Source organism: Grammomys surdaster, unplaced genomic scaffold (assembly GCF_004785775.1).
Source record: "Grammomys surdaster isolate TR1022 unplaced genomic scaffold, NIH_TR_1.0 126546, whole genome shotgun sequence".
In the NCBI taxonomy this organism is placed as follows: Eukaryota; Metazoa; Chordata; class Mammalia; order Rodentia; family Muridae; genus Grammomys; species Grammomys surdaster.
The window spans coordinates 5,785,338-5,811,854 of NW_021621338.1; the positions used below are offsets into that span (position 1 = coordinate 5,785,338).

Sequence of the window (26,517 nt, forward strand, 5' to 3'; positions counted from 1 at the left end):
ATAGACACCTATGTTCTAAATATGAGTGTTAAATGTTACCTGTGTTGTCTCTGGTTATCAAACAATTTATGGAGGGCAACAGAGATAATGTGAGCTTTCTGCAGTTTACTACCAGAATATTCTTTGAGTCAGTGTTTGACTTGTGTGATTAATAACAACTAATATTTGGGGGTGGAGAAACGGCTCCATTGTTAAGAGTGCTTTCTGTTCTCCTAGAGGACCCAAGTCCAGTTCCCAGCATATAAAAGTCTGCTTTCAACCTCCTGGAACTCTACCTCCAGGGGATCCAACATCCTCTTCTGGCTTCTATGAGTAATACATCTATGTACACAAACATAGATACATAATTAAAGATAAAATATAATCTTAAATTTTGTTTATAGAAAGAATTACCATCTTATTCATTTTTGACGTCACCAAAATTTTATTTGGGGCTTACAATGTTCTTGACATTATACTAATGACTTTGCAACTGTGAACTCCTTAATCCCTGAAGTTGCCCTGGCAATGAAAGTGTTATTATCTCCAGTTTTCAGGTGACAGAACAGATGCTCTACTGGTAGATAAAGTACGTTTCCTGCACCTAAGCTGCCAGTGAATGGTCGGGATTGTTTACGTTTCATGTTGGTAATGGCAGTGATACAGGAACTAGCCTGACTGCCTCACAATAGTGAGAAGTTGACTCTATGACTCCCATTGGACCTTTACACAGATCTCTGAATGCTTTTGATAAAGTTCAACTGATATAGGAAAGTGTTTCTACTAAAATATATATCTAAGAACTTAGCTGTATAGGTGGTACTACCCCTTTTGTGAAAAAAAAACTAATTAAGTGAGATGGAAGAAAAATCCATAAATAAATATAACCAAAAATCAATGGTAACTACTTTGAGGCATAGATAATTTTGAATGTTTTTAATTAATTTATTTTTAACTCTGATCTTCTAAAATGAGTTATAAATGTTGCTTTAAAATAAAATTTGTGAGTTTTCTCCTTGTTATTGGCAAACAAAACAAGTAAGATACCTCATGAGAAAAAGTATTACAGTTTAAAATCTTGAACCACGGTGTCTGATTCATTATGATGCTGGTGTTTGTTATCCTGGCCGAGAAATCTTAGGGACATCTACTCTGCATACATTTATGGATGGTCAACGAGTCCTGCTAAAACTCCAACATTTGGGATCATTTATTTTTCCCAGGGCTGAAATGCTGTTAAACGTTTCAGTTTGCAAAAGTGTTAAAATGGAGAAGTGCAAAGCAAGAAAGTAGTAAATAAAGGGTGGACTAAACCCTGGATGGCCATGTGAATAGAGAACCTTCCATGGAAAAACGGAGTGTGCATTTCAACTATTAAAACTTAATTGTTTTATTGCTTTTTCTTACCCATCCAAAGTTCTGATTCACACAGCTAAGCCAAGGAACGTTTGAAGGCAAAGGATAACACGGTTGACATATTCCCGGTGACATATTATATCCACTTTTCTCTTGCCAGAAGTGCAGATAGCTACTGCTATCTGTGAGTGGGTCTGTTGTCTGAAAACTGTGAGTGGGTCTCTTGTCTGAAAACAAAAAGATTCATCCTGAAGCAGAAATGGATGCTGATGTGGGGACTGAGATGTGGGAGCTTGGTGCATTATCTGCTTGGATGAGAAATTTGAAAGAGATACTTGAGGTATCAAGATTATAGATATGTGTGTATGAGCACATGATTAAAATGTCACAATTACCCTCCCCCAGTAACCGTAATAAATTAGTTTCAGAATCCCAGCTTTTCTTCCTTAATACCCAAACCCAAGAATGCTCAAGTACCTCATTTAAAATGGTGTAGTATCTGTACATATCCCAGGTGCATCCTCTTACTTACTTTAATTCATCTTTACATTGCTGTATGATGGTTTCCTCCGGTCTGTTCAGTCTGACTTCAGTTGAATCTGTGGGTGGGGAACAGACAGATAAGAGCTGACTTTAAATACCAGAAACACTGAGCCCAATGGAAAAACTCTATCTTTGATGGTTGAGTGGAACCTGACAGGGGAAAGTTATTCCTTTTTGCCCCTGGATGAAGAGAAAGCCTCCATTGTGTTTTGAAAGTGATCACCAGACAATAAGGACACCACATATCTTTTTTGGTAAGACTGGACCAGAATCTGGTGGGTCCCGAATTCACTGTGTTAGTAAAGCTTGTGGACAAGGCATAAATCCACCCACAACTCATTGGCCCATGGGAACATTTCTGTCATGCTCAATGGCAACACTCTATCCATGGACTCTTTAATTGTGTCCCTTTGATGGCTGGAAAGTGTTTTCATTTTTTTTTCTTTAACTTTCTCTTCTCAATACACTAAATCCCTCTGATCCTTTGGGCTAAGCAGTGATTCCTCCAAGTCTTGACATTACAGATGGAGGAAGACTCTGCAGAGGAAGAAGCCACAGAGGGAGAAGCCAGGGCCTTTCCAGAGTTACTCAGCATTAGAAATCTTAAAAAAACAAAAAAAACCCAAAAAACTATCTTATGGTTTTGTAAGGGTGCCAGCTGCCACCATGAGGAAGTTGTGGGTTGTGCCTCTATTCCATTCTTTAAGACTTGGTGCACTGGGTGGGGAGATTCTGATCTTCCTTTATAATTTTTTTTCTTGGAGCTACTATCTAAGATGCTAGCTTTCATAGACAGGAAATAGCAAAAGTTTTCCTCCATCCTTCACCTTAGTCCAAAGGGTTAGTACTTAGTCCCAACACCCTAGTGATATCTACTCACAAATGTCTTGCCAACCACACATGAGTACCAATCATCATGTCATCTGATTCTTCTGTCTTTGCCAGATGTTCTCAACATTCTGAGGTTCATTCTACCAGATGTCCAGACATGACCATGCAGAAATGTCTTTGGACTCCCCATCCCTCTTTTTTGCCAGCTCTACATGTACCTAAGTCTGCTTTTTACTTTTTGTTTTTCTCTTCCTCTGATTAACATCTTTGATGAACTAATAGAACACTTCCTATCTAAAAAATAATCAAAGTACTTGTATGAATTACTGCTTATATTTTTATTTGGAAATAAAATTTCAATAATCTATGTAAGTTAAATATACCATCTATAATAGAGCACATAGAAATTGTACATCTAATTGTATAATAATAGTATATTGACATTAGATATTTCATACGTTACATTAACTCACTCAACTCATCAGTTTAACTAATGTTTTCTTTTTTTTCCATTCTTGTTTGTTTGTTTTGGTATATACTCAAGGGTACCTAGCTTGTCAAATGCCTTTTGTTAACTGTGTGATTTCCAAGATTTGATCATTTTAGATCTCCAGAATACTTAAGCTCATTAAAACTTGTTATTGTAATTTTGTGGGCTGCTGACAAATGATCTCATGAGAAAAATGCATTTGTTTTTGATAAACTAAGTTGAATGAGTTTGAAAGACTTAAAAATAATGAACTTTAAATTGTTGAAAAACTTAAATGCATAGTGTAAACTTTGGTAAGAATTTTGCTTTTGGTGGTTTCATGGTTTAGCTTATTTAAAAAAAAATTAAGTAAATAGCTACAGAACTTGAACACTTGGATCAGAGAGCTTTCAACATGAGCCACAAGAAAGGGTGTCACAGTCACTCAGAGGTCTGTGATTAGACTCTGGCAGCTGCTAGACTTTACTTATCTGTAAAACATGGGTAATAGTAATTTCTCTCTCACCCAAAAATCAAATGCGCTAACTCATGTAATGTACTTTTAATAATGCCTGGCATATAATAAGCATAAGATAAATGTCATTCCTAGGTATTATAGTAAATAAGAAGAGTGAAGGCACATGCCAGATCTTAAATGAGATTCCAATAGTGCCATTGGTGCTGTGCTGTGAGTCACAAACTACAGAACTGCTCTTCACTGGTTTCTGAGATAGCTCTAGCTGTCATCATTTGTGGTCGTATTGGTTTTGCACAGATAGCATCATTTCCATGGTGTAGTGGCAATTTATGGGATTGGCATTTTCCTTGTTCTGTGAGAAGAAACATGAGAACTAGAGTTGTACTTGGGTTTGCTACAATGTATTGAAATGATCTGTGGCCCACAAAGCCCCACTCTTTCTTTACATCTGTGTGTAGGTGTGCATGTGTATGTACATACATGTTCCTATGTTTGTGGGTATACATATGTAGCACATATTTCATGTAGAGGCACATGGTTGATAATCAGGATACTAGTTCTTCTATTGCTCTCCCCCATATTCTTTGAAGCAGGGCCTCTCTATCAAGCTGGAACTTGCTGATATCCCTACTTGAATGGGTCAGCTTTCTCCAGGATCTCCCACCTCTCTTTGTCTTCTGAGGCTGCAATTATAGGTGGATCAGAATACACACTAGGCATTTATATGGGTTCTGGAGATCTGAACTTATGTTGTCTCTTTGGATCTCAAGCATTTCTCCATCCCCACATTTGCAGTTTGAACTGATGATTGATGTCTATTTGGCAGTTGGATGTAATCATATCCTTCCACAAATCTCTCAAGGTACAGGGGTAGTGAGGATACAGTGAGCTAAGTAGGAGAGAAGGGATTTTAGAGAGGCTGAGAACTGCTCTAAGAATTAAGTCACTCTATGGCAGTTTAAGAAAGAGTGTTTTGTCTGGGAACTGTTAGGGTGGCTGAAATTTAAAGTATATTCATCCTTTTCATAGGCCATATACCTGCAAATGACTTCAGCTCTGTGTTCTGTGATTCACATTTATTTTATGAACGGGAATGGCTGTAGGCTCAAGTGACAGGATATGGAGCAGAAAAACCACAGGGGCTGGTCAGCATGGGGTCTGGCCTCATTCTGCATCTCCACAGACTAGTATGTTCAGGGAAGAGGTTTGGGGCTATATTGGGCTGAAATTACTTGTGATTTAAAGGTGTTGAGAAGCTTGGCTTCTCATTGTTCAAATAAGGTATATGTCAATGATGTCAACACAATGTGTTAAGGAAATGTCACATCTGTCTGCAATTGGCTACCTCTCAATAGGAGGAACACCCCTGGCAGCCTGGAGACCAGATGTTGCTTTCAATCAAATAGAGGTCAGACAGCTTTAGATGAAGAATGTTCACAACATCCCCTCCCCCGGATCCCCACCCCCTGAAGACCTAACAGAAACATAGGTGATTTTGGTGGAATAATGAATAGTTCTCATTATTTTTTGTTTTTCTCTAGTTCTAGAACAGAATAACCCAAATGATAGTGCTTGGTCCAACGATGATGTGGAAGCCATGATGAGTGAGGTTTCTATCTACTTGGCTATGGTCCACTCTGGGCTTTGCCACAGCAGCTGTTGAACCTGGAAGTACCACTGGCTCACTGAGACAGCACTTGAGCTTTTAAAGGAACAAGAACATTATCCTAGATGGTTTGTGTTAGCCTTTCCGGGTCTAACATGCTGTAATTATGGAGATATGAGGAACGCCTCATCTTGGCTAAGCCTCAGGACAGCCACCTGGAAAATCAGTAAGTACAGCGAAGTTTCCAGGGCAAAAGTCTCTTCTGGTATTTCCTATTAACCCACCTGGGGAAAGCAGGTTAAAACAGCTGGTCAGAAGCAAGCTCTGAGCCAGGGTGAGAAATGATGATTGTGAACTTAATTTTAAAGGACTCTTTAATTAAGCCTCTTAAATTCAAAAAAAAAAAAAAAAACCCATCCCTTGATTAACCCTGTGTGCTGGGGAAAAGGGGATCTAGGAATTAATAGTCATTCCAGGTGGGCTTGCTGCCTGCTCATTTTGAAAGATTTTTCTGTTTGAGTGACATTAAAACAGAAAAGGAAAAGCCATTCAGGCTCTTCCCAATTGTGTTTCGGGCCAAGACAGCATCCATATTGAACATCCATTAAATGAGAAGGTTTTTCTAGGCACTGCTATGGATGAATAGGACATTGTCGTGGGAGAAGTCACCCTGTTCTCAACATTTTCTCTCCTCTCTGAATACATGTCCTAGATTCTCCCTACACTGTAACTTGTTCCTCACTGATGAAGTTAGGGGAATATTGATCAGGGCATTTAAAAAAAACAACTGGATTGGTTCCTTTCTTCTTAGAGACCCACTTTTCTACAGAGAACATTTGCTTGGGTTTGCACTGCCTCATGTGGGTCTTCTAAATATTCTTTTATTTTTCATTTGGGCCTTTTGATGCTATACTTTTGGCAAAAGGACCATAGATGTCATTTTTAGTTAAAAATCAGCATATACTATTTTCTTTTGCATTGGCCTGTAGAACTAAGAAATTAGAAGAAATGAATGAAAATTGGAGGAGTGTATTATATTTCTGACAAGGTTTCTGGTGGGTCAAGATCTATAGCTTTTGGCATCAGCCTTAGTAGAAAGATGGGTCTGTGCCTTTGGTGATTTGTAAATGTTTAACCAAACTTCAAGTGGGTTTTTGTTAATAGTTATAGAGTTGGAATTTAGCTAGTTGGATTTGGGTAAGAATGTTTAAGAGGGCTGTATCATATATTGGACTTGGTGAATGGCAGAAATATGTGGACAGTCTGTGCACCAGCAAGAGGCTATTTGCATGGAGAATGACACAGGTGAGGAGGTTCCACTGGCCCATGTAGACCAGAGTGAGTGTGTCATGTCCCCCAGTGAGGGTCTGTTTGATGTGCAGCTGAGATGAATATGTCATATAAAAAGCATCCTCATCAGCCTTCTGGGCACTGGAAGTTAGAATGAGGCTAAAGGACGAGTGTGACACTGTGACACTGAGTTCTATGAAACATTACTAAATATTACCATCTTCAAAGTATTGATATCAGCATAGACAATGTCAGATCAGCTGATATGAATCCCGTTCTCTACCTGGGAGCAGGAAAAGGCAGTTGAGAGATCAACCCTGTGTCATGTGAGTGACCCATGGATTTGAGAGCACAATATGTTCAAGGAAATCCCAGAGAAGGTTTGAAGAGCATCTGTTTTTATAGGTGGGCACCATCCTGAAAGAACAATGGAATGCAAGTCAGAGGAAGGTAGTGTTGATGAGTACTAGAGGCTAAAGACCTGGACTTCATTAGGCCCTTGAGATCTCAAGCATATAAGGAGTAAATACAGGAATATCTTTAGGGAGTGACTTCAGATGAAAAAAAGACATGCATAAGAAGTCAAATCTTGGGCAAAATCCATGGCTAAAATAATCCATGGATGCAGAAGTGGCCTCTGTGGTACAGATTGAGTACCTGTGGTCACCAAGGGTACACTCTGTGACTATATAGGGCTGGGCTCAGAAAACTCATGAATACTAGAGTTCAAGGGTAAATAGGAAACTGTAGGATGCAGAGAACACAGTATGAAAAGTGAAGCTTTCAGTAGTGAGTATCATCTGCTTGCTTACTCAAACCCAGCCAAAGCTTAGATCCTTTAACTTTGATTTTTCCTTATTAATCAGACACCATGAGTCTCTGGTAAGGTTTTTGTCAGTGTTCTACTCCCAGGCCTGGAGAAGCTCCTATGAAGATTGAAGGTAGTTTCTCTCAGATTGATGAGGAGAGTTTTCTTGCAAGCCCTACTAACTCCTGTAGAACAACAGCTCCTCAGAGCTTAGTACAGAATGACTGTAAACTTCAAGGGCTTAGAATGAAAAATACCCAGGACAGAAAGAGACAATTTAGGCATAGCTATTAAAAAACAAAACAAAACAAAAAATACCCCCCCAAAAACCTACCAGATGCCATTGGTGAAAACAGATGAGAAGATATGAAGAGGGTGAGTACAGGAATTTAATTTTATTAGACTTCACTATATAAAAACACTAAATTTTGATGTTAATTCTTTTGAACATCAATGCTCTTGGAATTGCACTTATTGGTGATTTAATTTTTAAATATGAATTTCTTCCTGGAATTAGTTTTTCCTGGAGTTTTCAAGTTCAATGTTTCAGTTAGTTTTATTGTTTGAGACAGGGTCTCCCTATCAAGCCTGTGTGGCTTGGAACTCTCTAAGTAGATCAGGCTGGACTCGAACTCACAGAAATTCACCTGACTCTGCCTCCTAAATGTTGAGATTAAAGGTATGTTGTATCACACCTGGCATACATTACAACTCTGGGTATCATAGTAATTTTGATCCTAATGTTACATAGGTGATGAGTCCTTGTATTTAACTCTCCAGTATATTCCAATGTTGTCATTTAATTTTTTTTTCTTCAACAAAACTGAGTGCTATGTTGAATTGGTGTCTGGACGTAATTTGGGTAGGAAACACAGTAAAAAAATGTATTTTTTTAACCTTCAGGAAGGTGTGGTCTTGGAGTTTATTTAACTAATATATTCCTTTGATGAAGTCTTGGCCCATCTCTACCTAGAACAAAATGTAAACTCTTAGACCGTGGTACCAGGAAGACAGCCTCAGAACAAGTACTTGGCATGGGGAGAGCAGCTTCATGAAAGCAGTGGTGAGGTTGAACCTTTATTCCTCTGATATCTTTCCTAAGGCAGTTCAAATGCTCCCGTGTATCCAGAGCCCTTTAGCCCTTTCACAGGGGTCCCATGTAAGATATCCTGCATATCAGATATTTCCGTTGATTCTTAACAATAGCAAAATTACAGTTTTGATGTAGCAATGAAACAATTTTATGGTTGGGGCCACCATGACATGACATGAGGAACTGTACTAAAGGATCACAGTGCCGGGAAGGTTGAGAGCCACTGCTCTAAAGGAGCGTGACCACCATTGTTAAGTTCTAGCATGGTGTTTACCCCTACTAAATAAACACAACAGAAAGCAGGTGTGTTAAGTGGAGACTTTTATCTCCCAATCTCTTTCCATTGTAGGGAAATTTACTAGTATAGTTTTGTGCTTTTACTTATGGCCTGTAGGGAATTAGAATGAGGAACCTTATTGGCAATATATCACACTCAGGTCCAGGAAGATGGGTCAGAAGTTAAGAGCACTTGGTGCTCTTGCAGAAGATCTAGGTTCAGTTCCTAGCACTCACATCAGATGACTCACAACCACCCAAAACTCTAGAGGATTTGACAACCTCTTCTGGTCTCCCTCCTCCAGCTCCTATCAGCATTTGGTGAGTGTACATGCACTCAGGCACACACAGATATATAGAACGTCAAATAAAGAAATCTTTTAAACAATTATAACCATCATCTTCACTTTCTACTTGCTCTTCTTGGGAGTGAACATCATGTAGGGAGTGAGCAACTTGCTGTGCTTTTCCATCGGTGTTCTGCATTTAGCCTGGGCTCCTTTCCCACTGCAGTGATGGCCACGTGGTCTGCTGTGGTGCAACTCAGTGGTGACCTCAGGAAACCCTCATAGTTGTTAGCTACTGCTTACAGTGTTACTTTGATCAGTAATGCAAGTGCTATTCTGGTCTCCTTTATGGAATTCTTTGATTCATATTTATCAATGTGATGGTATTTGGCAAGACAGTATTGGAAACCCCTACGGTCAATCCTGTTAAATAAAGAGGGTGTTGTGTCTGTTTCCCAGGGTGTGAGGGATAAGGCATGGGGTCCTGATCAGTGGAGAGAAGATGTTAATAGATAGTACACATTAGAGATAAACATGTCAGGGAAGTAGTAACTAACATGATAAGAACGAGGAGACTGGTCTAAGCTGTGTACAGTTGAACCATCTTGACACACTTCGTAGAGCACTTGATATTTGAGATAACTGACATTCAGGCTTACTGTTCCAGAAGACGAGACTCTGTGTAAAGGGGATGTGGGAGGGGGCGAGTGGTAGCTTTTAGTAGCAGCCCTGCTTCCTAGTTTCCTCTTCAACCTCTCTGGAGCCAATTAAATGATGTATTTTGGTAGGTTGGCTTTTAAAACAATCCCATTACAGATAAGCAGCGGCTATGAAAGTTAACATGGTGGAACTCTTAGCTGATGCTTTTTTTCTTTCTATCTTCCCTCCTGTTATTTGGCCTTAGGATTTGGGGGTGTTCTAGGCTTTACTTCTAATAAGGCAAAGATGGGATCCAGTGGGATTGAAGTGTTGGCTAGTTTAAGATTGCTGTTGTGTTCTGTTTCCTTATTTACTGAAAGTCTAGTTAAGTCTTAGCATGTAGTCTTAATGAGCAGAGAAACCTTTTCAGTGGCTAAACCACTGGATCCTGCATGAAAATTTTCTATCCACAATGTCTGCTTTTCTGATATAGGAGAGAGAAGTGTAAAATTAGGCACTTAAAAAAAATCCAGAATATTTTGTTCTTGTTAGATTTATCTGGAAACCCTGATAGTACTATTTGTTTTAAACGTTTTCTGTTTGTCTCTAGTGAAATTTTGCCTACTTTGCTTGATACAAAGCCCCAGGATGTGCTGACTTTTGTCGACTAACTTTTCACAATGTAAACTCCCTTGTGCTTAAATGAGGAATAGCTTAGGTCCCCATGAATAAAATGAGACAGGTAGCTATCTACCAGCAGTAAAGGAGAAAACTGAGAGTCGTCCTGTTTGGTAGACCTCAGTTCTAAACGGGAGAAGGATGTGGGAGGGGAATAAGTAAAGGAAACCAGGTTTTTGTAAAGGTAAGAAGTCAGCTTCAGCTAAAGAGTTGTCTCTCAGTATGTTTTGTACCTGAGAAGTAGCAAAGAGAGAAGGCCACAGGAGAGCTTGGTTGATCTAGCATTGCAAGGGTGTCCAGTCAGAACACCTGTGTTCAGACTGAACTCATGACCAGTACTGCACTGCATTTTTGTTCAGATGAATACCACTCACTCTCAGATTCCTCTGCAGAGAATGAAGTTAAATCAACTTGTGTATTCTCATGAACAGGAAGATTCAAACACACTCCAAGTGTTCAAAGAGTAATTTTTAAGCACATTGAATCTAAGTCTATTCTGTTCTCCAGTTTTGCATTAGATAACAGAAGGTTAAGGAGGATAATTTATTTGCTGTTTCTTGATTGTTGGCGGTGGATGAAGATGTAGAACTTTTAGCTCCTCTAGCCCCATGTCTTCCTGGACACTACCATGCTCCCACCTCGATGATAATGGACTGAACCTCTGAACCTGAAAGTCAGCCCAATTAAATATTGTTCTTATAAGACTTGCCTTGGTCATGGTATCTGTTCACAGGAGTAAATCCTAACTAAGAACTTGTCTTGTTCATCCTCACTGCTCCCTTCATGTTTCTCTTTCACTTTTCATGGGTTCTTCTGATTTGTGTCCTACTGAGTTTAACCAGGGTCTCCAGAGTGAGTATGAGTGTGGAGCTATTGGAAGCAAGCATGGGAACTTCATTAATGACTACTTTATAGAATATGCTACTTCCCTCCAGTCTCCGGATAGAGCCATGTTTACCAGAGAGGTGAAGGGACCCAGCAGGCAGTTCACAATTTGTGACTGAATGCTAACAGGCTACTTCTCTAGGCCCAGTAGAAGCAATTGTAGTTTCTATGAGTTAACAGCTGCAATATCTGTGCCATACCCAGTTCCTCCTCCAGTCATCTGGCTCTTGTATTCTTTTGTTATTGTTGATATGGCTGTCTGTCATTATTTTCCTAGCACTGGGTTTGTAAGTATGCACCTCCATGCCCAGCTTTTATGTGGATGCTGGGGGTAGAACTCAGCCCCCTCAAGTGCTTAACAGACATTAGATCACTTTTCTGTTTTCCTTTTTTAAACTGACATACAAGGTTTTGGATATTGTTATGTCATGTTGAGTGAAGCGAAGAGCAAACAGGTTTATTCAAGACCAATCTTTTCTTAAGGGCACATAATAAGAATCCAGCCTGGTTCAGAGTATTAGAATGAGTCAGAATATAGTTGTATCTATGTCTCAACTCTAAGTTTTCTGAACTTAGTGATTTTAAGCAAGGACTCCAGAGGAAGGACAAGGGAATGAAAGGTGGTACCCATATGATAACTGGAAGCATGTTCTCAACAGTCTAATTATCAGAATTCTTTACTTTGTTCTTCAATCCACTTTAGCTCATGGGATGAGCATCAGGAAAGAACAAAATTTTCCAAATGAAAAGCTGTTGGTGATGTGAGAGTGGTGATGTCTATTTGCTCAAACGTGCTGCAAAGCTAGTGGTGCTAAGTCCTGCACACTTCAATTTTTGTGAGTTTTTCATTTACGTAGTTTCACGTTTCACACCTTTCATTTGTGGAGAGAAACCAGAGCCTATATCCAGATAGTGCTTGGGTTTTCTATTTATTCTGAAGGAAGAGGGGAAAAAAGGTCATCTAGGAGAGGCTAAGAGGTGTGTTTTCTTTTTTATCTAGATTCTTGGTATACATTGCAACTACTCCTGTGTCATTGTACTGGATATCTGGCTAGTTTTTATGTCACCTTGACTGAGCTAAAAAGGCATCTGAGAGGAGGTAACGTCAACTGAGAAAATGCCTCCAAAAGATCAGGCTATAGGCAGGATGGTGTGACATTTTCTTAATTAGTGATTGATGCAGGAGTGAAAGGGACACCCTTGGGCTGGAGGGCTTGGGTTCTATAAGCAGACAGGCTGACATCTGACTGCTTATTGAAAAGTTCGACTGTGGAAAGCTGGAAGGTTACAGAGCCCAGTCATCACTGGCTATCTTCTGCTTCCTTAATATCCATGCCTGGTCCATCTGTTTGTTTGAGCTAACATCCATGTGACTATGAGATAAGATTTTTTCAAGTGGTAACAGTACACTTCAGCCCAAATGGTAAGGAGGTTGTCGTATAGCATATGTGGCCTATTGAAGATACTTCTCTGCTTTACATAATCTGGCTTCTTATTGTCCTCATCAACAGGAGTAGGGGTTGTTTCTGACTCTTTTGCCTGCTGTTGGGACCTTTTTCTTCCCGCTGAGTTGCCTCATCTAGCCTTAATATGAGGCTTTGTGTCTAGTCTTATTGCATCTTGTGATGGTATGTTTGGCTAATATCTTTGGAAGGGCTGTTTTTTCCTAATGGGAAATGGAGAAATAGTAGATCTAGGGGAGAGGAGAGGTGGGAGTTCTTGGAGGAATGGATGGAGAGGGGGATTTGGTTGGGATGTAGTGTATGAGAGAAGAATTGAAAAAAAATTAAAGAAAGGAGGTGGGCTGGTCAAACCATGAGGAACAAGTCAGTAAGCACTACCCCATCATGGCTTCTGCATCAGCTCCTACCTCCAGGTTCCTGCTTTGACTTCCCTCCATGGGATGTATAAGGCAAATAAACCCTTTCCTCCCCAGGTTGCTTTTGGTGTGTCATCATAGCTATAATAGCCCTAAGGTAGTCATGCTGTCCAGTCTACCCAGCCATGCTGCTATTTGCATGCTTTGTCCTAATTGTGTCCCCCCTTTTCTTTCTTGCTTTCATGTTTGTCAGGTCACATTGGACTCTCATTTCTGTGTCTGTAATGCCACCATTTCTATCTTGAAGAAGCACCTCCAAGAAGCTGAATCTGTCAACACAAATTACTTCTTTTGTCTGCTTCTCATCCATTTCATTAATTAAGAGTTTGTGATATTTGCATGGCATCACTAAATTTTGTACCATGCAGAAGGATTTGAGAATGTAAATATTTGACCTTGGAAAAGATCCAACTAACAGCCTCGGAAAAGATCCAACTAACAGCCTCTTGAATGAGAAGGTATGCTAGGCATCTCCTGCTCAGCATTTGGTGGGTCACACTGAAGAATCTATCACACTTGAAGATAAGACTCAGTCAAGCTATGGATACAGAATTGCTTGTCTTTACCTGGAAATGTGGAATGACTTAGGCAAAGGGGACTCTTTAGAATAAGAACCAAACCATTGTTTGCTCTGTTATGTATTGGTTTAGTCTTCAAAGCAGTGACCCTTTTGGGGTCACATATCAGATATTCTTTGTATTAATTATTTATATTATGATTCATAACAGTAGTAAAATTACAGTTATATAATAGCAACAAAATAAGTTTATGGTTGGGGTCACAATAGTCTGAGGAACTATATTAAAGGGCCACAGCACTAGGAAGGTTGAGAACCACTGCTCTAGGGTTTTATAGGCTAGAAGCTTTACCCTCAATGTCCACTGATTTTCTTCCACAGGATTTTGCCCAAAGGTATCCTAAACATGTATAATCTATTTCCTCTTCTTGCTTTTCTATATATAGTGGCCTCAGGCTGTCCCTGTCTGGCACTCAGAGGGGAAGTGAAAGAGGTACCAGAAAGGACTGGTTCAGATCTAACAGTATTGGATTGACTAACTTGAGAGTAGTGGCCATACAGTGAAATCTTCTCACATGCTTGGCCTCCTTCACAGGCAGCATGGTGACACCTGCTGTGTTATGAGGTGCTGTGTGGTTCTCTTAAGGAAAGACTACTTGAGCTTGTTCTTTCTGGTCTCTAAAACCATGAGCTCAAACCAACCTCTTTATTCTGTAAGTGCCCAGTCTCTGGTGCTTTGTTATAACATCACAAAATGGGCCAAGACAGTCACATAACATATTCCTTTCAGAAAGAATATAAACTTGCAGATGGAATCTAGAAACAAAGATAGGCCTTTAGGGATAAGGAAGGGGATCAGGAGAAGGGATAGAGAAGACAAGTGAGAGTACAAGAGCAAAATATGGTGCAGACATGGATGCAGGTGTCATAATGAGTGAGACCCATTATTATTTCTTTTCAAATGACACATGGAAATAAAACTGTCTTTAAATGGTGACGTAAAGAGTTTGAAACTCTTCTCTACTAATGGAATTCCTGTGACTAGAGTAACCTTGCCAATTTGACTGATCTGGCTGACCAGCAAACCTTATAGACCCTTTTGTCCCTACCTCTGCAGCACTAGGATTAAGCATGTGTGCGGTCACCTTTTATGTAAAAAGCCTTTTCCTGGCTGAGCCACCTCCAAATCCCCTCAACATCAATTGATTCTTAAATATCTAAATGACTATCCAGAACGACTATCCTGAATTATCAAATGTGATGATGTGATGGATTTGGTTTTATAAAATGACTACAGATAACATTTAATCAGAGATATCTTCTAGCCCAAAGATATTTGCATTTTCACGTGCATGCCACAGCTAGAAACGGCCAGCCAGAAACACTAGCCCTGCCACCCATGAGACACCAACGTGGGAGATGGCTCTGCTAATCTTCCACGCTGTCTCTGCAAGGCTGGCCATTGCCGGAACCATCCTGCCAATCACGAAGGCTCAGTACAAATGAGACTCTAATGCTTAGATTATCCAAAGGCTTTATATATTAGGTAATGATCAATAACAAGGTGCCCATACAATCAGAAGTGTAACCCAATACCCAACCTAGATATCCCAACTACCTTTGACTGCTACAGACACATGAACATCCGCCGCCATGTTCCCCTCTCTCTCCTTCCTCTCCCCTAGCTCCTCCTCTTCCTTCTCCTCACTTTTCCTCCCTTACTCCTCCCACCTTAGCCCCTCCTACACCTTCCATGTTAAGCAACCTCTGTACTGTAACTAGGATTGACGCTGGATAAAAAAAGAGAGTTGGAGTAGGTGATCTTGGGTCAGGTGACAGGGCAACTTGTTTTCATGCTGCTGTTTCCATGAGGCCTGCTTTTGATACCCCTTTGAAATGCATGCGCAAAATATGGGAGAATCACAGTCACATACCTACTCAAAAGAGGTTCCTTTATACAGGGCTGCTGACCTTAATTCAAGAGTGAAGGCAAGTCACAGGCTAAATGTTCATAGAAGCATGCTGTTGTGGATTTAATTGAGGCATGGTTTCATAAAATTCTTGATTTGTTTCAGTGTTAAATTATCTTCACACATAAGAAAACCTATCTGCTTCCTTCTTTGTACTTTACAGTCCAAAACAATTATCCTTTCAGGAGGAATTAAGCTATAGTTTCACCCCCATTTTCTAGATGGAGAAACTGAGATGTCATAAAGATACACCCTCACTCAAGGTTATTCAAGAGACTCTAGGCTCATATATTAATGTGTTGATCATAAATCCTGCCTAACCACACTGATTTTGGAAACATTAAATAGTGTTTTTAAAGTTCTTTTTTATAACTATCCTACAAAGGTTCTTTCAGAGAAGGCTAAAACTGATTTGGTTGAATTCAAATAAATTTAAGAAGTAGACCAGTTCTTCCCCCTTTCTCTGTCAGTTCACCTTTGGAATGATTTGAGGTGGGGACTTTAATGTCCATTTGGAGGATATCCACTGTCCAACAGTGCTGTACATATGGGGCAGAGGAGACTAAGGCTTATCATTTAAGTAAGTACTGTTAAACCATTTCCCATTGTGGAGAGTTGAGCCTCATTAGACCTAGCATGGAAAGAACAGCATTAGCTCTATTTATAGCTAGCTACTATTTTCCATCTAAGATTTGGTGTGATAAATTTAGCCAGTAACACTGAAAATAGCTCTTATGCCTGCGAGATGTAATTGGATTGCACTATAGTGTTAAAATATTACAACAGGATACAAACTTCATCTATGCCTGGTCCATCTCCATTTTCAGCTTCTGGATAGGAGGAAACAGTAGACACACATACCAAAGTGGACAGACTAGTTGAATAGTTGGGTCAGTGTCAGGCCTTTCTTTCACATGTTTTGTTTATACCCCTTTTAAAAGAGTTGCAAAATCTTGGTGTGTTTTAGACAATTACAAGTAAATTTGTGAAATCAGCCTTTAAAAGACATCTCCTTCCACTTCTATTTATGCTGCGACTGGGCACCGAATTTTAATATGTTGGAGGTCTCCTGATTGCACAAGCAACAGGCCCCTTGCATTTGCAATTAACCACTCACACCCTTGGTTTTCCTTACAACCCAAGAGGTTGATTATGTGATTGTAGGTGTAATAATTAGCACACACAAAGGGGGAAACTCAGCAGAGGCCTCCTAAGAGCACCCTTTTATGGAAAGCTTCAGACATGGACTAATTAGGTTGGATGGTACACGAGATGGCCCCTGACATGACCTATATCAAAATACATTGCCTGCAGCGACATTGCTCTTATTGGGAAATCAACATTTTTTTCCCACTAGGTTTTTTTTTTAAGGATGACTCTCTGTTCCGGTGTAAATGGCTTGAGAATATTCAATTCTCAGTTCCTTCCTCCTCACTAGAGCCCAATGCTGTGGGATGTTTAAAATACCTAAACAAAGAATAGCACAGGGGAATATATGAAACTATACTCACCCACAGCTCTGACAGCTGACCCAGCACAATCACTGTGTGAAGCTAGCCTGGGCTACATAGTGAGACTATCATAAAAACAACTTGGATTACTTAACTGTTCCAGAAACATGGCAAATTCAGGAAAGGAATGTAGAAAGAGAAAACACTTGAGAGCTTTTTGTACAAGTACTTACAAAAGTACTTGTTGGATGTACTAGTTAGACCAACTATTTAGACTATTACAATTATAGAGTCGCAGTCACAGGAAAGGAAGAGCAATTCCTTTATGTCTATTCCTATAATGACTAGCACTAATAAGAATTTGGATATAAGTATGTAGACCAAAAATTAACCAAAGCAATAGTAAGAGAGTGTTGCCTGTAGAGCATCAAAATCCCAATTTTGAGAAATAGGAAGAATGAATATTAATTATATATTCCTAAGCAAAAGAGGGAAAAAATCAGACTAAACTGAGGAACTATGGCATTAGACTAGAAATTAATAAACCGGAATGCAGAAATAGTGAACACTGATAAAATCAAAAGTTGTCTCTGGGGCTTCGGATGAAGACTCATCTAAGAGTAAGAGAGAGAGAGAGGAGGTGGTGATGTTGGGTTGGTAAGGGAGGAGTTAGAGGCATGAATATAATTGGACTACATTATGTGAACTTCTCAAAGAAAGATCTTATTCTTACATACAGTGTCTTGTTCGTATGGGCAATCAGTCATTTACAGACCAGTAGAAGAGTTAAAAAAAATTGTTAGGTATGAGATCAGCATACAAAAATGAGCAGTATTCTGTGCGTGAACAAGTAAGTGAAATGTAATTAAGGAGAATCCTTTTAACAGTATGGAAATAGCGTGTCTGTGAGACACTGAGCAGGGGATAAAGAGCACCAGAAGTCTGCATGTTCCTGTGTGGACAACATGAGGCAGATGAGTAATGGAAGCAGGGCCATCTCCTTTAGCTATACCTTTGACCATGTGAGGATGCTGATGCTCTCTCTTTTAATTTAAAATTACAGTAACACTTCAACCAAATGCACAGTGGATCTGTATGACAGACACCACAGGGAAATGTTTTTCATTGAAAAGCAAAGGGCCCAGCCCAACCTTGTCTCAAGAAAAGAAAGAAAAAAGAAAAGGAAAAGAAAAGAAAAGAAAAGAAAACAAAACAAAACAAAAAACCCAGATAGTCAGAAAGAACTTAAGAAAAGCAAGGACAGATTTGACTTACCTGACACAAACCCTACAACAGAAAGTCTGGAGATACAGGCTAGAGCAGTGATGATAGAATCAGAGGAACAGGAGCCAAGGACAGACTTAGCTCAGGTAGACAGCATATGACACAGGAGGGCAAAAAAAAAATCATTAATGTGAGGATGTGTATGTGTCTGTGTTTGTGTATGGCTTTGTATGTGTGTATCTGTGTATGTGTGTCTGTATCTATGTGTATGTGTGTATATCTGTGTGTCTCTGTGTGTCTGTGTATGCATGTATCTGTGCGTGTCTGTGTGTATCTATGTGTGTATGTCCTTGTGATGACACAGTAGGTGGCAGTGCTTTCTGACAAGGCTGCTAACCTGAGTTCAATTCCTGGCCCCACTTGATGGAAGCAGAGGACCAACAGTATGTGTGCTCTCCCCATAAGTTAAATGAGTGAATATATGTTTACAAAAATCAGTGGCGGAAGGCTAGGCCATTCAACAATAATTCTATAACCCACATAGAAAAATATTAAGCTAGATTATCTTTTTCTATAAGGAAACAAATTACAGATGGAGTTCACAACAAAACTCGAGATGAAAAGCTGGCAAGCGTCTATAAGGAACCAGAGGAAAGATTTTCATAATATTATGATTGGAAGGATTTTAAAAAATAAGACGAAAAAAACATAAACTGTAAAAACTGTATTCAAACTAATACTTCTTTTTAATACCATGAAAAAGGCATAAACACATAGGTTTAATTGAGATTGCATGTGCCTTCGCATCTGGAGTTTAGCTTTCTGTGTATTTGGCATATAGCACAAAGATTCATCATCAAAACTAATGGAGACTAAAATTACCTCTGTGAATGTAGAATAGAGAGCAGGGCAGAATTACTTGAACCAGCCTGTTGTTCAGCCCTCCCTCCCCCACTCTGCAGCCAGCTGTGATATTATTTATACTATGGATAAGCATTTGCTTCTAGGCCTTTCCCAGTTCAGTTCAGGACACAGTGCTTTATGCTGAAAGTGTGTGGGACCGACTACAGAGAGTTATGACTAAGAAGTACACTTGCCTCCATCCCCCAGAGGCATTCTCTCTCCTCTCTGAGATACCGTGATGTAGTTTATTGGGCCTGTGACAAAATATCTCTTAGGAGTGGATGTTTTCCCATTTCCATAAGATGGCTTCCAGTCAGTGTGCCAATTGGCTTATGTATATTGAAAGGGCCTATTTGGTGGTGATTCAGCTTGTGAGTCTGCACAGACAATTGCCCAAACAGTTCGACTGATGCTTAATTGGAGCCTCACCCTATTTCCCAATTCCCCAAAGCTGACAGGCCAAACATCCCTAAGCGTGATGAGTAGCTGAAGACCTTGTTTTATCTGTGGATTTGCAGATCTGAGAGTCCATCCATGGTGCATTTGGCTTCATGTCAGGGTCTCTCCTCTACAAGAACACTTTGGATTTTCCTAGGCTATCCAGTTCCAGGCCAGAAGAGGAGGCTGAATTAATGGTTTAGCATACAGAAAGTACTGAAGTAAGCCAGACCCCTAGCTGCCCATAGATGAAAGGGGTTGATGAAATGCATTTACCGTGTGAATTGTGAGATGGTCTCAAAGCATAGAATCAAGAATATCACCAAGGTTATTTCAGGATATGATTGGAGTGGCTTGATGAGTGAATTGCATCACAAGCGAATGTGGAAGGCAGAGTGACTTTTGTCTAAGCTTTCTGGCTCACTGAGGTTTTGAGTCATGGCAGAGCTTATTTACTAGCTAATTTCAGTTGACATTCCTAAGCTGGTATGTGGAGGTCTTGGGAAAAGTGCAGATATTAGAATACCTTTTGAGTCAACATGTTGCTGTCTTAAACTCTAAAGCCCCCAACAGCCTGCTCTGTCTGTGTCATAACATACACTGTAGTAGTCATGGCATGGCTCTGATCTCCTCAGACTACTGTCATGTCTGTGGATTCCCAGGACTTCCATGTGACTTCAGTCCTAAAGTTACAGAGCTGACCCTGCAGGGTCTGCTTTGCCTCCAGAGAGCTATAGAGATCCGAACTGGCCGGGCGGTGGTGGTGCATGCCTTTAATCCCAGCACTTGGGAGGCAGAGACAGGCGGATTTCTGAGTTCGAGGCTAGCCTGGTCTACAGAGTGAGTTCCAGGACAGCCAGGGCTATACAGAGAAACCCTGTCTTGAAAAACCAAAGAAAAGAAAAAAAAAAAAAAGAAAAAGAGATCCGAACTGGCTGGTGGCGTACAGCCTATGATCTCTGGGGTGCAGCCTTGAAAACCAAATTCCTAACTTCCTGTAGGATAGAAGCATTTTTGAGGAGTAATTTACGTTCCAACATTCTCTTACGGGTTCATCCTATTTGCTGGTCTGTCCTGCTCCCCTGCCCTGTTAGTATCTTCTCCTGGGAGCCTCACCCTTGGATGACACTTTGCACACATATCTGGACCTGAGCATCTCTTTCTGGGAAGTAGCCTGATACATAGATGGTTTACTAGAGCAGAGAAGGAGAAATGTATTTAAGGTAACTAAAACCAAATCCACCCAGGGAAGAGGGGTAAGAAGAAAGTCCTAATTAGAAAATCTGGACATCTCAAGAAATATGGAGCCACTCAACAAACAGCCTTGCCTCTGGACTGGCTCTGTCTAATTACTGGGTGATTTCCTCTGTTCTTGGGGTTTATTTAGCTTGTGAAGACAGCCATGGTATTTCTTTCTTGTAGCTATGTCTTTCCTCTGCTAAGTTTAAATAATTCTAAGCTTGTGCTTTTCTCCCAAGATAGACTTTATGATCCCTGGCTTGCTCCACTACTTGTGAACACTTCCCAGATATCATCTGGTTTGTAGAAACACTGATGTTTTATAAGGTTATAAAGTCTCTACAGCAGTTAAGGCTCCAGTCAGCTGAGGGGCATGCTATGATCTTAGACTCACTTGAAGAATTTTCTCTTTGTTTATAGATACACATGCAGAAAATGTTTAAAGCCTGACTTGAAATGATAAACATCATCAAGATGGTGGTTTCTCCTTGGGAAGCAGGGAGGGGAATGGAGTGCAGAAGGGTTTGTGAGGATCCTGTTATTATGGGCTATTAATATACTGTAGCTATTGAGTTATAGATATTACATTATATATATAATATATGTATGTATGTTTAAGATGATTGATAGTAATAAAAATGTTACAGAAAGGAATTTCCTCAAAACATTTGCAAATGAGCAAGTGACAAGGTGGGAGGAGCCTGAAGGAGAAGAGAGATGCCATTTGCTAAGATGCATGGTCAGCTGGCAGGGGCATGAAGTCTGGTGCCTGTGCTCTGAATGCACAGAGCCCAGAATGGCAGGAGTCTTTGAAAGCTTATGGGAATGCCCCACGTGTATTCTTGTAGATATAGCAGTTATCTGCCTTAGGAGTGTTTAAATTATTTACATTTTGAGAATGAATGTTTAGTGTCTTAGTTAGAGTCGTCCCTTTTGAGAAGCTCAAGGGTTGTTTGGAACAATGCAACTCTCAAGTGAAGTCCTGAAGGGAGGTTTTGGGAAACATGGATGTGAGAACTGAGACCCAGTGTATGGTAATTTAAATTGATTGTTATTGTGTATCTACAGTTGGGAAGGCTGTTCACTTACCAACACAGGGTCTACACAATAAGTAAGGTCTTGGTGCTTGCTTTGCTGTTCTTCCCCATTTAGGTATGCAGGTCACACACATGAAAAGATTGGAATATCAATGAATTTCAAATTAAATTCACTTTAAATGTTTTTTCACATTTATGTGTATGTGCATTTGTAAATATGTGTGTATGTGTGTATGTGTGGCAAATGTGTAATAACTTCTATTTTCTGGATATGTGATCTTTGGAAAGATTGTTCTGAGCTCTGTACTCCTGAATGAGTGGATTATCTTTCAGGATTACTATAAGACAAGTGGTAGTTTGTTAAGTACACCTGGTTCCTGTCTAGTAAACATCACTACTTGAATATCTAGAGGATATTTCAACTCTGTTTAACATATTCCGGGTGAATTCTCCATATACTCTGCAAAACATATCCATAGTGGGTTTTCCTCTCCTATTCTACATTCTAGCCATTAGTAAATAAGATTAATCTTACTTATGTTCATTTGTTGCTGTTGTAACAGAATGACTGAGACTAATGTCAAGGAGCCAGCATCTGATGAGGGCCTTTCTGACATCCTTTCTGATGGAAGGCAGAAGGACCATGAAAGAGAACCATATTAAAGGGATAAATCCTGTGGGTAGAACCCTCATGATCTGATCACCCCTTAAAAGATGCAGTTTCCATTTTCATTATGTTGGTAGTTGCATTTCCATATGAGTTTTAGAGGGGAATGAACATTCACATCACTGTAACTTTCAAATATGTATCAAGTTCACCTATTTAGCACCGTGTATTATGGTGACCATGGCTACTACAGTCCAAGTGATCTATGCTATCATCATCTGTGATCTGAATCACTGGAGAGTCTCAGAACTTGTCGCTCTTAGACTAGTGACATGGTTATTCCTTGCCTTTTCTTCATTTTTGGATGTCTTTAGATGTCTGTACATTGGGAGTCCTATTTGGAGTGCAGGGTTGATCTACTTTCTTTGAAGAGTTTTTTAACCACTTCCCTTAAGATTTTGTGAGTTTTATGTCAGGGAAGGATACCAAATATCTTTATTAGACATTGCCATCTTTTCCTGGTTGCCTTAAGAAAATCAGGCACTGAGATATCAAATTTTAAAATCATACTCAGTGATCATGCTAATCAAGTAAGATGGTAGCGAGTCACCTCTGAGACGAGAAATCTTTGAGGAATAATTACAATTTAAAAAAAAAGATGGAAACATGTTTCTGACAAAACTTTTATTTACTTTTCCTTTCAAAGTTGAGGATTTGAGGGCTATCTGTCACCAAGAGATTCTGTACCCAATGAAATAAATTTGTGTTCAGCTTTAAACTTTGTGTTAGTATGTCTGGTAACGAATGTATTGAGGACCAAATGTACTCACATTGGACTGAGATGATTCAGAGAACAAGACATTGATCTTGTTTTCAGAAAGATCCTCTCCCCATGGCAAAGTTAGAAATGAATACGACGCACTTCAGTATCTGGCATGAAGACATGAAAAAGGTCTTTAGGTCACATTAGGAATCTAAACAGCTGTTAATATGTGTAGTCTGGAAAACTAATGGTCAACATGATTTTACATCAAGTTTGCTCTCATGCTTGCATTATGTAAGAATCATCTGCCAGTTTAACTAAAATGTTATGATTTGTGAACAGGTGTTGAAACAGAAAACTGTTAATGGTGCCTGCCATAAGATTTAGAGGTTATGAAAATTCTAATATAGTTTACATGACATTAAAGCATTTTTGAAGGCAAGGCAAAAAAAATACTTCCCCTTGAATTAACTAATCATTTGCCTAAAGAATGACATACACTCAACGCCCTTAATTTAAGCTTCTCTCCCTCTGGTAAATTGGAGGGTGGGCATCTGCCTGTAAATTATGATTTATACCTGTCCTTCAGGTTGATAACCTCTTCTCTCTCTCTCTGTCTCTCTCTGTCTCTCTCTGTCTTTCTCTCTCTCTCTCCCTCTCCCCCTCCTTCTCTCTGTCTCTGTCTCTCTCTCTGTCTCTCTCTGTCTCTCTCTGTCTCTCTCTCCTCCTCCTCCTCCTCCTCCTCCTCCTCTTCCTTCTCCTCCTCCTCCTTCTTCTGGTTAGCACAAGCTGCTTGTCAATTTGAGTTTTGATTTATTTCTCACTGAGGAATGTGTCTTAGTATAAGGCAATTTCTTCAGTTATTCTAGACTCTATTCTACGTCTCACCACAGGCTTACTTCATAGAGTCACCTCTCTCCACCTGTCATCCCACTGCTGAACTTGTCAAGACACCCCTGAGTGGAGGTCTTAATTCAGATTAGTACATATGTCATTTGCCTCTGGGATTTGTTTGATCCATTTTCACAGGCCCACTGATGAATGCTAGATTAAAACTTGCTTTTATCTCTTTGTAAGGAAAGTGGGTTTCAGTTAGTTTCTTTTTTTAAGTGCAAGTAGATAGGTATCAGTGGTTTGGGTTTTTTTCACATGATGGAAATGACTCATAAGAAATTGCTGTGGATACTGTCCAGAGCAATCTTCAATACTTTTCCAAGATTATGATTTCTTTGTATCATAGTTATGTTTCTGTTGCTATGAAGAGGCAGCATGACCAAGACAACTTATAAAAGAAAACATTTAGTTGATTGAGTACTTGCCTGCAATTTCAGAGGGTGAATCCATGACCGTAATGGAAGGGAACATGGCAACAGGCAGGTAGGTGTGGTGCTGGAGCAGTAGCTGAGAGCTTACATCTAATCTATAAGCAGGAGGAGTGGGCTTTTGAAACCACTAATCCCCACCCTCTAGTGGCATACCATCGAGGGCACACCTCTAAAATTTTCCCAAAATACTTACTAACTAGGGATCAAGTATCCAAATACATAAGCCTGTGGGGGCCATCCATTCTCATTTAAACCATCACGTCTTATCCTTGTGCAAAGAGGAGTAGTAGATACATACTAAAAACAATTTTTGGAAATAAAAAAAACCTACCAAACCCAAGAGAATACACTAGAAAACTAATCTCTGTTAGTCACATGTAGCTTCACCTGGAATCTCCTTATAGGCCATAATCAGTCCATAGTAAATTAGCACTGGATTCATTCATTAGATAGACAATATTTGATAACAGATAAAGAAACTATATTGACTCCCAGCATAATATATAATATATTCTTCTGAAAGAGAATATTGATCTGGACTTTAGAACATTGTAAGATTGTAAGTGATATATATATATATATATGTGTGTGTGTGTGTGTGTGTGTGTGTGTGTGTGTGTTTTCGTATATGGAGACCACACCAGCCATGGAAGCAGATAGACTAACTGTAGAACTTTACATCTTTCCCCTCTCCTTTAAATCAAATCCCCCAGTCTCATACCTAGTTCTGTAGCAGACCACCTTCTGGGGCCTCCTCTTTTCCCTTCTGTGCCAAACTTCAGTGGATCACACAGAACTTCCCCTCCAAATTTCCTTCTCCTGGCTCATCACTTTATCCCACCCCCAATTCCAGCAGGCATTCCCCCCGGGAGCCAGCCAGCCAAGTCTGCCAGAAAAGCAAGTAGGCCAATGAAGCAGGAAGGCAAGCTTCACATCTTCACCCTTTGTCCTCTCCTCTCTCTATCTAATCCTTCAGTCTCAGCCTAAGCTCTATAGCAGACTACCTGCTGTGGCCTCTCCTCACTCTCTATCCACATTCCCAAGGGACTAATGAGATTCTGATGGAACACTCTGTTTTCCTCCCTCCTGTGGACCCTGCTAACTCCCCTATTCCACCCCTAGCTCATTGCTATTTCTAAGTGTTAGATCCCAATATTTAGAATTACATTTTTCTTTGAAAACCCAGTGGTTGCACTATTAGGATCCCAGGATAATGCCCTCCCAGGCAACACACAGCCACTACATCCTTCTAAGAACCAGAGAAGACAACAGAAACCAAGGAACAAATCACCCACCTAATAAAGATAAGATCTGAGATCAGTACCTAGAATTACAACCATCCCAAACCCAGATGCCTAGGTGCCATAGTGAAAACCAATCAATAACAGCCACAACAATATGTCTCCACCAGAGCTTATCAAATCTACAACAGTAGGTTCTGAGAATTGCAACATAAGTGGAGCACCAGACCTTAATATAGCCTTTGTAGATATGATAGAGATCCTTAAAGAGAAAATGAACAAATCTTTTATAGAAATCTATGAAAATACAAGCAAACAGTGGAAGGAAATGAATGAAACCACTCAAATTCTGAGCATGAAAACATAATCAATAAAGAAAACCCAAACTGATGGAAATCAGGAAATGTAAACTTTAGGAATTCAATCAGGAACCTCAGAGGCAAACCTCACTTAACAGAATATAAGAGATAGAAGAGAGAATCTCAGGCACCAAAGACATGATAAAAGAAATAGACATCCCAGTCAAAGAAAATGTTAATTTAAAAAAATCCCTGATATAAAATATTCAGGAAATCTGGGATACCATGGAAAGATCAAATCTAAGAATAATAGAAATACACAAAGGAGAAGAAACACAGGTCAAAGGTCCAGAAAATTTTTTCATCAAAATTAGAAGAAAAATGTTCTAATCTAAGGAAAGAGATT

The 26,517-nt window shown here is 39.8% G+C and overlaps 1 long non-coding RNA gene across 1 annotated transcript in view; it reads right to left on the reverse strand.

The window, feature by feature from the left end:
- Positions 1-1,434: 1,434 nt before the first annotated feature.
- The window catches only part of LOC114614937, a 49,955-nt gene continuing 24,872 nt past the window's right edge, over positions 1,435-26,517 (reverse strand). The window contains exons 2-3 of the long non-coding RNA XR_003710411.1: positions 1,868-1,934; positions 1,435-1,562 (exon numbers count right to left, since the gene is read on the reverse strand). This is a non-coding gene — a long non-coding RNA (uncharacterized LOC114614937). The remainder of the gene's footprint in view (positions 1,563-1,867; positions 1,935-26,517) is intronic.